The 14,861-nt window shown below is 42.1% G+C and overlaps 1 protein-coding gene across 3 annotated transcripts in view; it reads left to right on the top strand.

The window, feature by feature from the left end:
- The window catches only part of LOC134222215 (uncharacterized), an 88,291-nt gene that overhangs the window by 40,304 nt on the left and 33,126 nt on the right, over positions 1 to 14,861 (top strand). The gene's annotated exons all lie outside the window — the stretch shown is intronic.

Genomic DNA, 14,861 nt, shown 5'->3' with positions numbered 1-14,861 from the left:
CGTAGCGTTTTGAGTAAATTTGCTTTTTCCATTAAAAATTATATCTCGTTTTATTGTTTCAGCCAATTCTTAGACTCGTATAAGGTCAACTTTCCCATAGAACTAATTTTTCAAATATCGAAAACAAAACTGTGAAAATGTTGCACGTGTGAACCGGCCTGAGGAATTGGCCTGATATTCGTTCATATCCGTCGAATGTTGGTCCAAAATAAGCACTTTTTCGATTTTTTGTTGTTAATTTTAAAAAAAGTTGTGGACGTCAAAAACGTTGGGTTCTTTGAGAAAGTTAACCTTAAATAAATTGAAGAGTCGATAAAACAACAAAAAAATGACGGGAAAGGTCAATTGCCATTTGTTGAATTAATTTCAGCACCGCACTCTAGATCGATTGAATTGCGAGTTTATGAATTCTTTCAACACTAACCAAAACGTTACATTAGTAAAATTGTTCTACTTTCCTATAAAATTTTCCCCTTTTTTTACTGCTGATCACGAAAGAAATCTGCCAGTGAGAATGCAACTCATTTTATTTACATATAGAATGAGATGATAGAAAATGAATGTTCAAAAATGACGTTCTTGTCATCTCTTTACAAACGAGTATAAAAGAAAGCCAAATGAACTCATATATCGGGCCGCTTGCTTTGCCTCGTGCAGGGATAGCAATAACGTCACTTATTTACAACGAAATTTAATGTTCACGTTTGTGTAAAAATATCGACCTGTCCCCGCATTTGTAGTACTTCCAAATAAATATATCGTGCGGCATATGCCTCTGAATCTTATCAATTTTATATCACTTTGTGAAAGACGCCTCTAACGATGCGTCACTTATCGTTACAGAAATAAAAAGTGGTAGATTTTTTTCTTCAAATTCTGGCAAAAATCACTTAAAATGAAGACTTGATTATGCTGAATCATATGTTTATATCGCCCAATCATTGTGGTATAGAGGAAGGTATTGTAATTTTCAAATTTTCTTGGTGTTTGCTTTGATTTGTTTTATTTGGCAAGACTTCGCGAAATATCTTTTCGAATCACCTGAAATGAAATACCACATATCCTTACCCGTGCGAGTTTGTTTTTATATTATTTTTTTTTAATTCCACGTGAAGTTCTATCCAATTCAAATTTTTACTGGAATTTTTATTAGAAACATTTTTTTAGTTTATTTATAACAAATTATTATGAGCCGTGAATGTTTATAACAAACCGAACTGTGCCCACTCTTAACTTACTTTATGCCTATTTGGCATCATATCTATAAGTGTCTTATAAACTCAAATACATATCTGATATGCAAGGCTTTCCGTAGCTCGCAATTCAAACGCACGACTACGAAGCAGAAGCATTACGCTTGTTCATGCTACATAACCAAGGGGCAACTAACTCTAAACTTTCGACAGTATTCAGAAATACTAACAAATACTAGCGAAAAACTACGTCATTTCTATGGCAAATTGATCAAAGAGCCCTTGTTGGGAAAGCATTAAGCATAACGCCACACAGTCAACACATCCACCCCGTTTTATGCAACACATAATTTCTGTCTCCTTCAAGTTCTAAAAAATCACTGAACAACTACCTATTTCTATTACTAATACTTTTTGGACAATCTTCAGGGCTCCTGTTTCGGTTTGATGGCCTAAGGAATATGAAATACAGTTTGAAAGTTTTCTAGAATCTGTAGCCAGAAGAAATCAGGTGTTTCCAAAACGGGGGAACACTGTATTTCCACAACTTTCTGGCAAACGCCATAACAACCAAACTAGCAACCGAATGTTTGTTTGTGGAAAATCATGGATACTAGAAATATCACGAAATACTATTGTAGGAACATGAGTAATACTATCGCAAAGTTTAGAGTTAGTTGCCCCTTGTACATAACTGTATAATATTCGTATAAACAAATGGAAGGCTAGGCATGGAAACGACAAATAGTATAACTAAGGAAGTACTAATTAAACCAATCAAATATTACCAAGTCGCAAAGCGGTAATGTCCCAACTGTGGGATGCGATGCCAGGAACATATTTTTTTTTTTATAAAAAACATTTGGAACAACAAAACATCCAACATCCGAAACCCAACGGTTCCATACCCATTCGCTTTTATTGCCTACCGTTGCACTGCATACCCACCCACGCCGATTGGCGGTCTCTTTGGATCGGCGGAACGCGGCGGCAAAGAATTCCGACTATTTCTGTCCACGCCTGCAGTCCCCTCGGCTCTCGCTCGTCCCACACCTTGTCGACGCCGTTCGAATGTGAATAATGTAATGTGACATTAACGAAGGGGTGAGGCAGGAAGTTATGAATAACGAACGGCTGAACATTTTTTATATGAGCCATTAATTTTCGATTGATCGGTACGTGCACGTGAACTAGGTGGACGAGTATATTGGAGTTAAAACACATGAATTTACCCAGTGAACAGATATGGTGTCTATCCCGTGCATAATAAACAATAATAAAAACAAACAAACCTTATTTATAGGAATGATCAAGCATATCACCATTTGGTTATTAGTTTCAGTGTTATGCGTACTGCGAATGTACTAAGGTGCAACAGGTAGACGATAACTGATTTTTCTGAGGTCATAAAGCTAAACCTAACACGCAGAGTGATTCAAGGAAGGAAATCAATATACAACATAATGCTGGCGGAATTGCTATGACAATTTTAAAATAAATTTACACATGTTATATGGTGATCAAGGTCGGAATTATTCAACGATCTCTAACTTATTTATGAGAGATTTGTGGGGCCTCAAATTGTACTCTCAATTGTCGACGTAAAAAAGAGATATTGGTTGACAATGAGGTCCTTAAAATGTGAATTACAATGACTACTCTCTTGTTTATCTCATAAGAAACCGTGTTTTATTACAGTAATTGTAATAAATTCTGCATTCAGCATATCTGCTGATGGTAAATAATAATAACGTATAGAGGGTCATTATTTATTTCATCTGTTTTCAAAATGCTAAATGTAATTCATTAGGAATCACATATTATTCGCTAAATCAATAAAAACGTAAATGCCAAAAATGTGCTATATCATGGCAGTTACAAAAATAGCAATTTTACAATCATTTAACAATGCTAAATGCACGTTCGGTAACGCAAACTCACAATCATTCCATTTATCCGAAGCAACGAATATGAAAATAGAATGCTTGTTGTACATATCGTTTAAAGCAAATTGAGTCAACCAATTACCAACCCAAACAAACCATAAACTTAATTAATGTGAAAAACACATGTTCTCTCCCATCACATCTAGCATTGTGCGCCACTAATTTAGGTTTAGGTCACTCGACCTGCATTGTATTTCTATTTACATCCATCGTCGTCGTCGTCGTCGTTCACGCCGATTATGATGGACCTACATTTCGTGCCGTGTTCTGTGTTGATTATAGAGTAGGAAGGGACCCTACCCCGCCCACCGAGCTCCTTCCGGTTCCCATTGTTAAACATTCACGCTATAGATTACGAGAATTAGGTAACTCTGGTAGGTAGGCGGAGGCGGGTGCGCGAACTTTCCGCCGATCGCTCTCTATTGTGATCGTTGTGAAGCGGTGATCCGATGACTGAATGTAGGTACCTACATATGGGGGGTGGAGATTGTCATCGTCGTCAGTGATTGTGTGATAGGGTGAGGATGGGGAGGAGATTTTTTTTTCGAATATTCACATTGTACGAACGCTGCCGTTGCTCAGCCAGCACTGCTCGATGGCTGACTCTGGCAGTCTGGCGCGACAGTTTCGAAATAAATATCGGAAAATGCATAGCACGTTCGCATACTTTATAGGCGATGTGTCTCGGGTTAGGAGGAAGATGGGACCGAATGCAGCTCTTGAGTTTTTTATGCGAGTAAGGTAGGAACAAAACTTTTCACAAAAGTAAGTCAATTGATTATTTTTGGTGTCTAGCTGCCAATCCATTTTATTTCGTTCTTAGTTAAGGCGATTTTTTATTGTAAATAAGTTCATCACCTCCTATAAAACTAATACAAAATGTTTTTTACAGCAGGTCTCCAATAATGTTCAAAATTTCACAACTTTAAAAAATAATAGTTCGATTTTTGGAGTAACTTTCAGTTGTGAATAAGAGCGGTGACAATTTTATTTTATCACCGACGTTTCGATCCAAAACTAAATGCACTCGCTTTTACAAGGGCAGCATTCAAAATGGAAACAGCGCACAACTGTCATTTTCATTATATCACGCATGCTGCGACGCAGCAAAGCTTGAATAATAAAAATGACAGTTATGTGTTGCTTACGTATTGAGTATTGTTTACCTACGTATTGTGCCTTTGAAAACGCGATTGAATTTAGTTTTGGATTCCTGGAGACTTGTCCTTAAGGAGAATATCGAACAGTTTGTGGTAAAATTGACCGTTTTATCTACGAACCCACGAAAAACTCTCCCGATCTGCATCTATACGATCGTACTCATCGTTCTGCCTTCCAATCGTCTATCATCTGCATCAATGACGTCACCCAATAATCCTAATCCAAAACGAAAGTGATCCAGATCCTACCTACTTGGAGCTGGACCGGTGGCTTCCAGCGCTTGTTCCTACCCTGAAGCTGGCAAAGGTATTCCTTCTTCCACCTAAATTGCTGCAGCCTTTGCTGAACGACTTGCCAATGTTTAAGTCGGCTTGTTGGTGTTGACCGAACATCTTCTTCAGGAAACGATTGTAAAGATTGTCCAACCAGAAAGTGGGCCGGTGTAAGCGGTTCTAGGTCGTCTGGGTCATCTGACATTAACGTCAGTGGCCTGGAATTTAAACAACCTTCGACCTGCACCAAAAGCGTCAGCATGTCTTCATGAGATGCAGAATTACATCCTACAACACGCAGAATGTGATGTTTAGCCGATCGTACCGCAGCCTCCCATAATCCCCCGAAATGTGGGGAACCAGGAGGAATGAAATGCCAATTGATTCCTTCATTGGCACAAAATCTGGCTACTTCCTGACGATGTTCTGCATCCTTCCACAGCCGAAAGAATTCTTTCAACTGATTTCGTGCTCCAACAAAATTCGTGCCGTTGTCCGAAAACAGGTCGGTACACCTTCCTCTGCGCGAGATAAACCGTCGAAGTGCTTGCAGAAACCGTTCAGTGGACAAATCGGAAACAAGCTCCATGTGTACCGCCTTGGTGCACATACAGACAGATATTGCTACGAAAAGCCTTCACTGCCGCCTTGGGTGGTGCTAAGCGTATATGAACTGGGCCAAAGTAGTCAACTCCTGTTTTGGAGAACGGGCGGGAAATCGTGACTCTTTCAGGAGACGACAATTCTCCCAATAACTGTTGAACTTGCTTTGGCTTTGACCTGAAGCATGTTAGGCATTTGTGCACGACATGTCTTGCAACGTATCTTCCCCCAAAAGGCCAGTAGCATTGCCGAACCGTACTCAGTAAAAGTTGCGGACTAGGGTGAAACAATAATATATGCTGGTACTCGATTTTTTTTTTCTAAAACGATGTCTTGTTGGTAGAATAATGGGATGCTTCATTCCGTCAGGCTCCTCCGAGTACTGCAAGTTTCCACAATCCTCGCCAATATAAGGATGATACCAAAGCAGTGGAGATCTTCTTTAGACGGGTTCTTTTCACAGAATAGAATGCAGCTCTTCCTTCTTATACATTTCGTATAAGCGTATATTCTGCATGCCGCAACTCGTCAGCTCTAAGAAAGCACTCCGGGCAATTATTGGGTGATTGGAGCATCATCGCTGCCAAATAGCGACGCGACGATTTAAGGTCGTATACCAATTTGATGTTGAGATAAATTTTGCATTAAAATCTGCCACGGCTGACCGCCACAGTGTGTTTCCTTTCTTCTTCTCCTTCTTTTTCCGACAATGTATTCCGAGTGGGCCAGTTATTAGGCTCCTCAGCCAACCACTTCGGACCGTGCCACCAGAAGTTGTCATGGATGATCTCCCTTGGACCTATACCTCTCAAAATAAGGTCAGCATGGTTGTCAGATCCTGATACATGCCTCCAGTTGAACGCCTCCTAAATCGATTGGGTCTTTGCTACTCTGTTTGCGACGAATACTGACCATGTTGAAAGGGGAGCTTCACTCTACCGTAAAGTGCATGTGGAGTCTACCCAAAACGTGGTGTTAACTTGGAGATTAGTAGCCTGACGGACCTTCTTGAAAAGATGCGCCGCCACTAATGCACCAGAGAGTTCGGGGTCGCTGTTGAGCCTCCACTTAGTGCCTAGAAAACGCCGGAATGCGATCTCCTTAGATTCGCACAACTGAGAGATGACGTTTTCGTTTTTGGGGAGTGATACAGAATAGCGGCCTCCGCTTCGCACCGTACCGTGCTCGAAAATATAGCTTCACAACGATTTTCATCAGGGGAATGATTGTGAATGGACTCTCCCTCCTCCGTGGACCAGAACCTTGTTAGTAGCTTCTCCAAATGCTCTGTAGTTGCCATATTGCAGTTAATATGCGAACTTGGATTGCCTTCCGCGAATCCTCCACTGACAATCCAACCGGAAATCGAATCGTGTAATGCACGAAGCCGTTCGCCTAGTAATATCTTCCTGCCGGAACCGAAAAAGTCGAAAAATGCTTCGATGCCTAGGACGAGATCCACTCCTGATGGAATACGAAACGGAGGATCTGCCAATTCGATGCCTTCCGGAATTGTTCAGCCAGTGATATCGATTATGACGGTAGCCTTGAACGGATCGTGACGAAAATCCTTTGTTTGGCCTTAGTTACTGCCTGGCCAATGCCAAGAACCGAAATATCCACTTTGCTGCGAGAAACCCTTAAACGTTGGCTTAGACGTTCGGTGATAAAATTGCTCTCCGATCCTGAATCGAGAAGAGCGCGAGCTGGAACCCTGTTGCCTTCATCATCCTGAACAATGACAACTGCTGTCGCTAACAAAACCTTCGACGAAGATTGGTGGACTGTGCCTGCCACCAAGCTGTCAGTAGCTACCAGATTAGTTACTTGTGGAGGAGTGGGACTGGTTGTCGATTGAGTAGATGTAGGTGTAGGCGTTGGTTCCTTAGCTTCCTTGACCACGTTGCTGCTTTTGATAGGCGCCCTTGGGTTGGTTTTCCTGTCTGGTTTGAAACAGACCAACGTGTGATGTCGACCCTTACAGTTCTTGCAAGAATACTTCGATTGACATTCCTTAGCTAGGTGTCCCTGTCGTAAGCAATTCCTGCACAAAGAATGCGTCCTCAGCAACGAATCCTTACTCGTAACTGACATTCGTAGAAAAGCTCCACACTGGAAAAGAGGATGATTTCCAGTACATGCAAAGCAACGCCCCTCAGTTGCTTGGATGGTATTGAAACTATTCTTCACTGCAGAGCTCCTCTGCCTGGATGACAATTGATGGGATGCTTTCGGGACATCTACAGCCTTAGAAGGTAAAGACTCCAGGATGCGAACTCGTCGTTGAAGAAATTCTGTGAGATCCTTCAGCGTATCCTGTTCCTTCGTCGAAGAAAACTCTTCCCAACTGCGACGAGAAGATGGATCCAAACGAGACGCCAAAATGCTGACCAGAAGAAGGTCCTTATAGTCTGCTGGTTGTACGACTTGGTCCAGTGTTTGTACAATCTTCTCGAAACCTTCCACTAGAATGTGTAATTCGGAAGCAGATTCCTTGGAAAGGACGGGTAACTTCAGGAGCGATTGAATCTGCCGCTTCTTTAACAATTTACTGTTATTATACCGCTTGGTTTTTGATTGATTGAGATTAGCTGGTTCCTGCCTTTCCCTAAGCTGATCTGTTAAAATAGACTTAACCTCATAATAACGGTCACCTGCCTCTGCTTATCATGCGCATCACTATCTTCGTCTTCCTCATCAAAATCCTCATGGGACTGGACTTCCACTAGAGTTGCTCCATACCTTTCCCATAGGTCGTCGATTTTCTCCAGTCGAAGATGAATTTGGGTTGCGGAAGTTGTTTCCTGGATATTGTCGGCAAAGCGGCAGATATCGTCGAAGGCTGCTACAATCTGCCTTAGGTAGGTCATCAGAATCCTCAAACTCGCTGTCTTCTTGGAAATCGACAATTTCCTAAAAAGCGCCATCGTTGCTTAACAACGCCGTATTAGATGTGTAGAAATTCAACCGGTCGTCGATCGTTACTCCTAGATGCCTCAAAACCCGCACGGTCGGTATGTTGTGCCCGCTACGGTAATCTGCATCCGCTGGATCCCTCGGCAATTGCTAACCAGCATCAATTCTGTTTTGTGTTGAGCAAGCTGCAGCTTGACTCAATTCATCCAGTTTTCAACTGCGTCGGTCGTTTCGGCCACCAGAATTTCTACTTCTTCCAACGACTCTCCGGTTATCGTATGGACGACATCGTCCCCGTCCCCAGTTTTAGAACTCCGTTGTACATAATGTTCCACAGCGTTGGACCTAGTATGGAACCTTGCGGAACACCCGCCGTAACCCTAATCGACTTCTGCCACGAATTCGTTTTGTAAACCAGAATCCGGTTCTGGAAGTAACTTTCAAGTATTCTACACAAGTAATCAGGAACCCGCATACCATGCAGCGCTGCGGTGATGGCCTCCAAGCTGGCACTGTTAAAAGCGTTTTTGACGTCAATCGTTACTACAGCGCAGAACCGATTGCCGCTCCTTTTCTTCTTGGCGGCTCTCTCTGAAACTTCAATGACCGTCCTGGTTGTATCCACCGTCGATCTGCCTTTTCGGAATCCGAACTGCTTTTCTGATAAGCCGGTCTCGCCCTCCGTGAACTGCGTCAGCCGATTAAGGATAATCCTTTCCAGAAGCTTCCTCAGTGTATCCAGCAGGCATATGGGCCTATACGATGCTGGATTCCCCTGTGGTTTCCCTGGTTTCAGCAGCAGCACTAGTTTCTGGATCTTCCACCTATCTGGAAAGTTACCATCTGCTAGGCATTTCTGCAGCACATCCTAAACAAATCTGTAAACGCCAGTATCGCAGTTTTTAGAGCCACGTTTGAAATTCCATCCGGACCCGGAGCTTTATTCATCTTCAAACCGTTCGCCACTGATGACAGCTCGTCGTTGGAGACTTGCACACCTGCAATGGTGACTCGGTCTTCATCTTCGTACGGTGTAGGCGGCCACATCGTAGAATCATGCTGCGGGAAGAGACCGTCAACGATGATCTTAAGCTTGTGCGGACACATTTTCGCTGGCGTCGCTGGGCCCTTGATTTTCGTTATTGCTACACGTCAGGATCAGCGTCAGCTTCTTGGCACAATTGCTTGAAGCCGCTCTAGCTTCCCGGAAAGCTATCTTACGCTCTTCTCTTACCGTTTCAGACCTTGCCCTCTGAAAACGTCTCCTGGTTCTGAGACAGGCAGCACGAAGATTGGCAAGAGAATCGTTCTACCAGTAATTTGGGCGTCGGCTATCCAACATTTCCGTCATTTTATCTGCTTCCAGATTTGTTGCGCCGCTGTCAACTCCAAGTGCTTCGATGAAAAACTCCTTGTCAAAGTCCTTCGTCTTTCATCTTTGCCCGGTAGTCCTTGTCCCTCTCCGAGTCGTCGGTAGCCGTGTGCTAACACTATACCGGGTAGCTTGGTGATCGCTATGAATGTAGTCCTCACAAACTCTCCAGTGCATGTTTCTCAAACGCGATAATCTGCAAAACGTCACGTCAATGATGGACTCCCTGCTGTCTTCGCGAAATGTGCTAACGGTAGCTTCGTTGCCCAGTCTGACTTCCAGCTTTGCAAGCGCCTACAGCAAACTGTAACCTCTGGCGTTAGTCAGCTTGCTTCCCCATTCCACTGCCCAAGCATTGAAGTCGCCTCCGATGATTACAGGTTTACGGGCCGATCAGCTTCTCCGTGAGTGCATCCAGCATCCGGTTATACTGCTCTAAAGTCCACCCAAGTCCAAGACTCAGAGCGTTAATGAATAAAGCTTCCAGTGAATGATTAAATTTGTTATGATTAAATTATTCAACTCTATGATTAAAGATTATGAATAATGATTTATTCGTTCTTGACAATGATTAATGATTATGATTAACGATTAAATTAATTTTTGACACTGATTAACGATTACGATTAATGAATAAAACGTTTGGAGTGTGATTAACGATTACCAATCATGATTAAATGTGGACACAATATGTGTATGATTAATGATTAACGATCGATATGATTAATGATTAATGATTATGAATAATCAAATTGAATAATTTGCATAGTGTTCAGAAAGCAAGTAACCTTTATTCCAAATTGGGTTATTAAAAGGTATAAAAATTATATGATTATGATTAAATATTAATGAATAAAAGCGATGTATGCAATGATTAAAATTGATGATTAATGAATAAACTCAAAATAATTATGAATATGATTAGTGATTAATGATTAATTGTAAAATTCTATGATTAACGATTAGTGATTAATGATTAAATCGTACTTTTTGTATGATTATGATTAATGAATAATGATTAAAACACCCGTTATTCATTAATCATGATTGAATCTATGATTAATCACTCCAAGTCCACAACAAAACCTTCGCTAGAGCTGTCTACCACTTCTTAAATAGCAAATTTTCCCATCACTTGGATAACCGCAATCCCCGATAAATCCGTCACCAAGTTGCCGTTATTTGAAGGGATTCGATAAGGCTCAGCAATAATTGCCACGCCGCACATTGCTTCTGTTGTCGACTGCCGTTGCTGTGCGGTGTCGCAATGATTGCGATTCAACTGGATGATCTCCATCAATTCTGTTCCGCCATCGCCTTCTTGTATGCAGGGCATTGGAAGCCACTCGTCGTGTGATCGTTTCCATCCTCCGGTTTGCAGAGCAGGCATCTCGGTTGCTTCGTACAGTCCCTAGCAACGTGTCCTTCTTCACCACATTTTCTGCATAGACCGGATCTGTCCGGACCTTTGCAGTTTCCCACCTGGTGTCCAAACGCCATGCATTTGAAGCGTCGGTCCTTCTCTTTGGTGACCCGCGGAGTGAGTCTCATCCGACTTTCACCTTGTCCATCTCCACCATTTTGTTGGCAGCAACTGCTGGTAATCGTATCGCTGCTACTTGTGTACCACCGTACGCTTTCCTTAGCCGGATCGGCATCTGCACCTCACTCAGCATACATTGCGAGACTAGAGCCTCTCTCAGTTCATCTTCCGACGTAATCTCGTCCAGGTCTCTGTGCTCGACTACTGCCTCCTGTGTTAGAGCTCTTACGTTTGCTTCACTGCCCAAGGAATTGGCAACGAGCTCCCGGAAGGGCGAGCTTGTGATTGTATGATCTTTCTTCAGCTCGAACAGCAACTCCCCCTATGGGTACGCCTAGTCCTCACTACTTTCTCCCCCAAGTCCTTGAGGTCCGGGTTTTCTCTCACTTTCTTTAGGATTGCTGCATACGTCGTCCTATCGCTCGCTTCGATGATCAGGGCGTCGCCCTTGACCCTCTCCTGAGGAGATCGACGTTTTTCTTTCTTCTTCTTTTCCACAGTCACCTTCTGCTTCTTCCTCTTCTCTCGCTGGCTTTCCACGGTTTGCCAATCACCAATTTGCCTTCAGTACGCTAGCACAATCGTGCACATTCCGCTGCTTCTTCGGGACTTCCTGCTCTCCTGGCGAGTCCCTGCTTCGCTCCACCGTGCGAGTATTTTGGATGCTCATTGGTGTCTGCTGTGTGTCTGCTGTATGCTCCGCTCCCTCTCTTAGAGTTTTTTCAGCTGATTCAATTCTTCTTTTGAGCGCGTTCTGTTCGTGCTCGGGAGCTTCAACGGCGGATTTGATGCTCGTCACTAGAACCTTTATCTTAGTTTGGACATTGTGTTTGTCCTTGTTGACTCGCTTCCGCACCTACATCAGGTTGGAGTTCCCAAGTTATAGTTCCTCCTGAATACCACTACTTACCGATGGCCACTCTATTCTCGGATCCTAGCTCCTGTTAGCCTGCCTGGTTCTCAGAAGTCTTGACCAAACTGCTGGTACTTGCTACTGCTGCCTGCGCCGTCACTGGAGATCGCTGCAGCTTCCCACTTTTTGCGAAAACATTCGCTCCGCCTGCTCCTTCGTTGTTTTTTGTATTCGTTTCCATGTTAATAGGGTCCCCCTCCGGGCCGTTATCTGTACCTGTTGTAGATAGTCGCCTCTTGTGATCCCATGGGTGCCTCTGTAAACAGTGAGATCCATGCAAGGGTTGACTCCGGTGCCTTAAAGCACCGTGTTCAGAGCCGGAACGGCGTAAATCAAGAATGGTGCATCTGAACCTACTACCCACCGGTATAGGTGACAGCGTTACCGGAGGCCTGCCAGGTTGTTTACCGGGACGGAGGCAGTCGAACAATTAGCCTGCCTACCATTTCAAAAAGATGTCACTCTTTTTTACTCAGGAAACAGAATAACTCGACGGTCAGCCCATATACGCCTAATCCTATCCAAAAAACGAGAATCGCCCAATGTCGTTTACCGTGACCAGTATACCATAATCAGAATCTTACTGGTATGAATCCTAATGTGCCGGTTGACACTCCTGTTGAGCTTGTGTGCTTTGAGCGGCGCACGGTCGCTGTGATAGGGCCTGCTTGCAGACACATGCAGCTTTTTATAGAGATTCAACAGAGCCCACTGTCAAACCCCACCACATCCTAGACAGGCCCCCTAACTCACAGTGGCCATGGGGAGGGGTCGTCAAGCCATTGGACAAAGTCCCTGCTGCCCTGTCTGTGTGTATGTGTGTCTGTGTGTCTGCGTGTCTGCATGTTTTTTTGAAAAAAAAATCTCTTAGAACATTTTTGGGACTTCTGATGATGAAAAATAGCCAAAAATATCCCCCTATGCAAAATTTGAGCTACATCGGACATGATTCAGGGGTGCTCAAAATTAATCAAAACTTTTATTTTCTAACAAGGGGGAATTTTTTTTTGTTTTTTTAAGCCAAAGGAAACTTTGAGAAATATTTTTTTGAAAAAAATCGACTGTTTTGGGGCTTTGAAAAAAATTCTAATGGCGAAAACATTTTTTATCGAATTTAAAAACGGTGACGTTACGCTAACATTTCTTAAGCCCTAAGATATGTTCCTATGGAAAATTTGAGCTCCATCGGGCATGATTGAGGGGTACTCAAAATTCTGCTATCAAAACTTTGAATTTTTTGTAACTTGATCTTTACTCGTTGTGTTTTGAATTCATGCGGTACCGCGTAATAATAGCCGCGTAAAAATAAACCTCAGTGTAATAAACATTGCCTAGCAATCTAATATTTTTTTTCCGTAAATCTGATCTCAAAAGTTTTCAAAGTTACAAAAAATTCAAAATTTTGAGCCCCACTAAATTATGTCCGATGGAGCTAATATTTTGCATGGGGGCATATTTTAGGGCTTAGGAAATGTTTGCGTAGCGTCCGGTTTTCAATTCGATGGAACATTGTTTTCGCCATAAGCACTTTTTTCAAAGTACCAAGACAGTCGATTTCTTTCAAAAAATGAATTATCAAAGTTTCATGCATTTTAAGTCCTTTGGCATCAAAAAACAAAAAAAAAATTTCACCTTGCGAGAAAAACAAAGTATTGAATAATTTTGAGAACCCCTAAACCATGTCCGATTTAGCTCAAATTTTGCATAGGAGGATATTTTTGGCAACGAAAACGTTTGCGTATCGTCCGGTGTTAAAATTCGATGAAAAATATTTCATCATCTGATAAAACTTCCAAGTCCCAAAAATGTTCTAAAATAATGTTCATGTCCGATTCAGCTCTAATTTTGCATGTGGTCATATTTTGGGGTAATGAAACTTGTGGGCAATGTCGTTTTTTGAAATTAGAAAATGTCATTTTCATTGGCACCCTTCTATTTATGCTTCGGTAGGACATACACTCAATGTATAATTACCTGGAGAAACAGGAATCCGATCCAGCCGCTGTGACCAGTCCTGACCGAAAGCCGCCCCGGAAATCCCCTTGAATTTCCACAAGTAGAGTCGTGATTCCAAATGGCGCTTATCCAAGCGAAGCGCAAGCTTCTTGACAAAGGATCCTTTGAAGTCTTTTAATACTAGTGATGATGGTGATTACCAAATTATGCCTTGCTATTCGTCCCGCCAAGCGATGGCGATACACTTTTCTTCCGTTTGGCACAAAGAGTCGATTTGTTTTATCGTGTTGGCTGTTTCCAGATTATCGAGTTTCCATCGATCAGAATGTCCTTGCTTGGCACGGTCTGCAGGCATCCAGTTCGAAGGACCTTGTAAGTCGAGTCAAGTACGAAACACTGAAGACGGCCTCACAGTTTAGGTCGAAAAACGTATCTGGAAAGATAACAAAACGTAGTGGAATTAAATGGAAAGTACTGAATTCGTCTTAGACAGTTGAACTTTTATGTACTGTAAATTGAAATAAATAACATAAACATTAATCCTACTTATATTTTGTACTAAGGTTGAAATATCGGCTCCGTGAAGTTTTAAAAAGCCTGAGCCTAATAAATGAACCATTGAAAAAACAGGACTTAGGGCATTTAGTCGAAAGGATACTACGTCAAATGGACATATGGTTGAATGGACATTTAGTCGAAAGCAGATTTTCAAATGAATGACGTTTCTTGTTATGGATATTTAAAAGAAAGAAACTTTAGTCAATAATAATTAAAAACTAAATAATTTATTGCGGTGTTTCAAAAAGCCACATAATTATTGTACCAATATTGACCAAAGAATAATGAGTTCATGAGAAGAATAAAATAAAAAAGAAAGAAAAAGAATATAAAACGGAAAACGGTTAATATTTCAGATAGGATATTGACTTTGGCGAACCCCTCTAACCAACTACAAATAATCTACACACCACCTAGTCAAAAAACAT

This window comes from Armigeres subalbatus, chromosome 1, assembly GCF_024139115.2.
Source record: "Armigeres subalbatus isolate Guangzhou_Male chromosome 1, GZ_Asu_2, whole genome shotgun sequence".
NCBI lineage: Eukaryota > Metazoa > Arthropoda > Insecta > Diptera > Culicidae > Armigeres > Armigeres subalbatus.
This window is presented reverse-complemented; position numbering and strand designations above follow the sequence as displayed.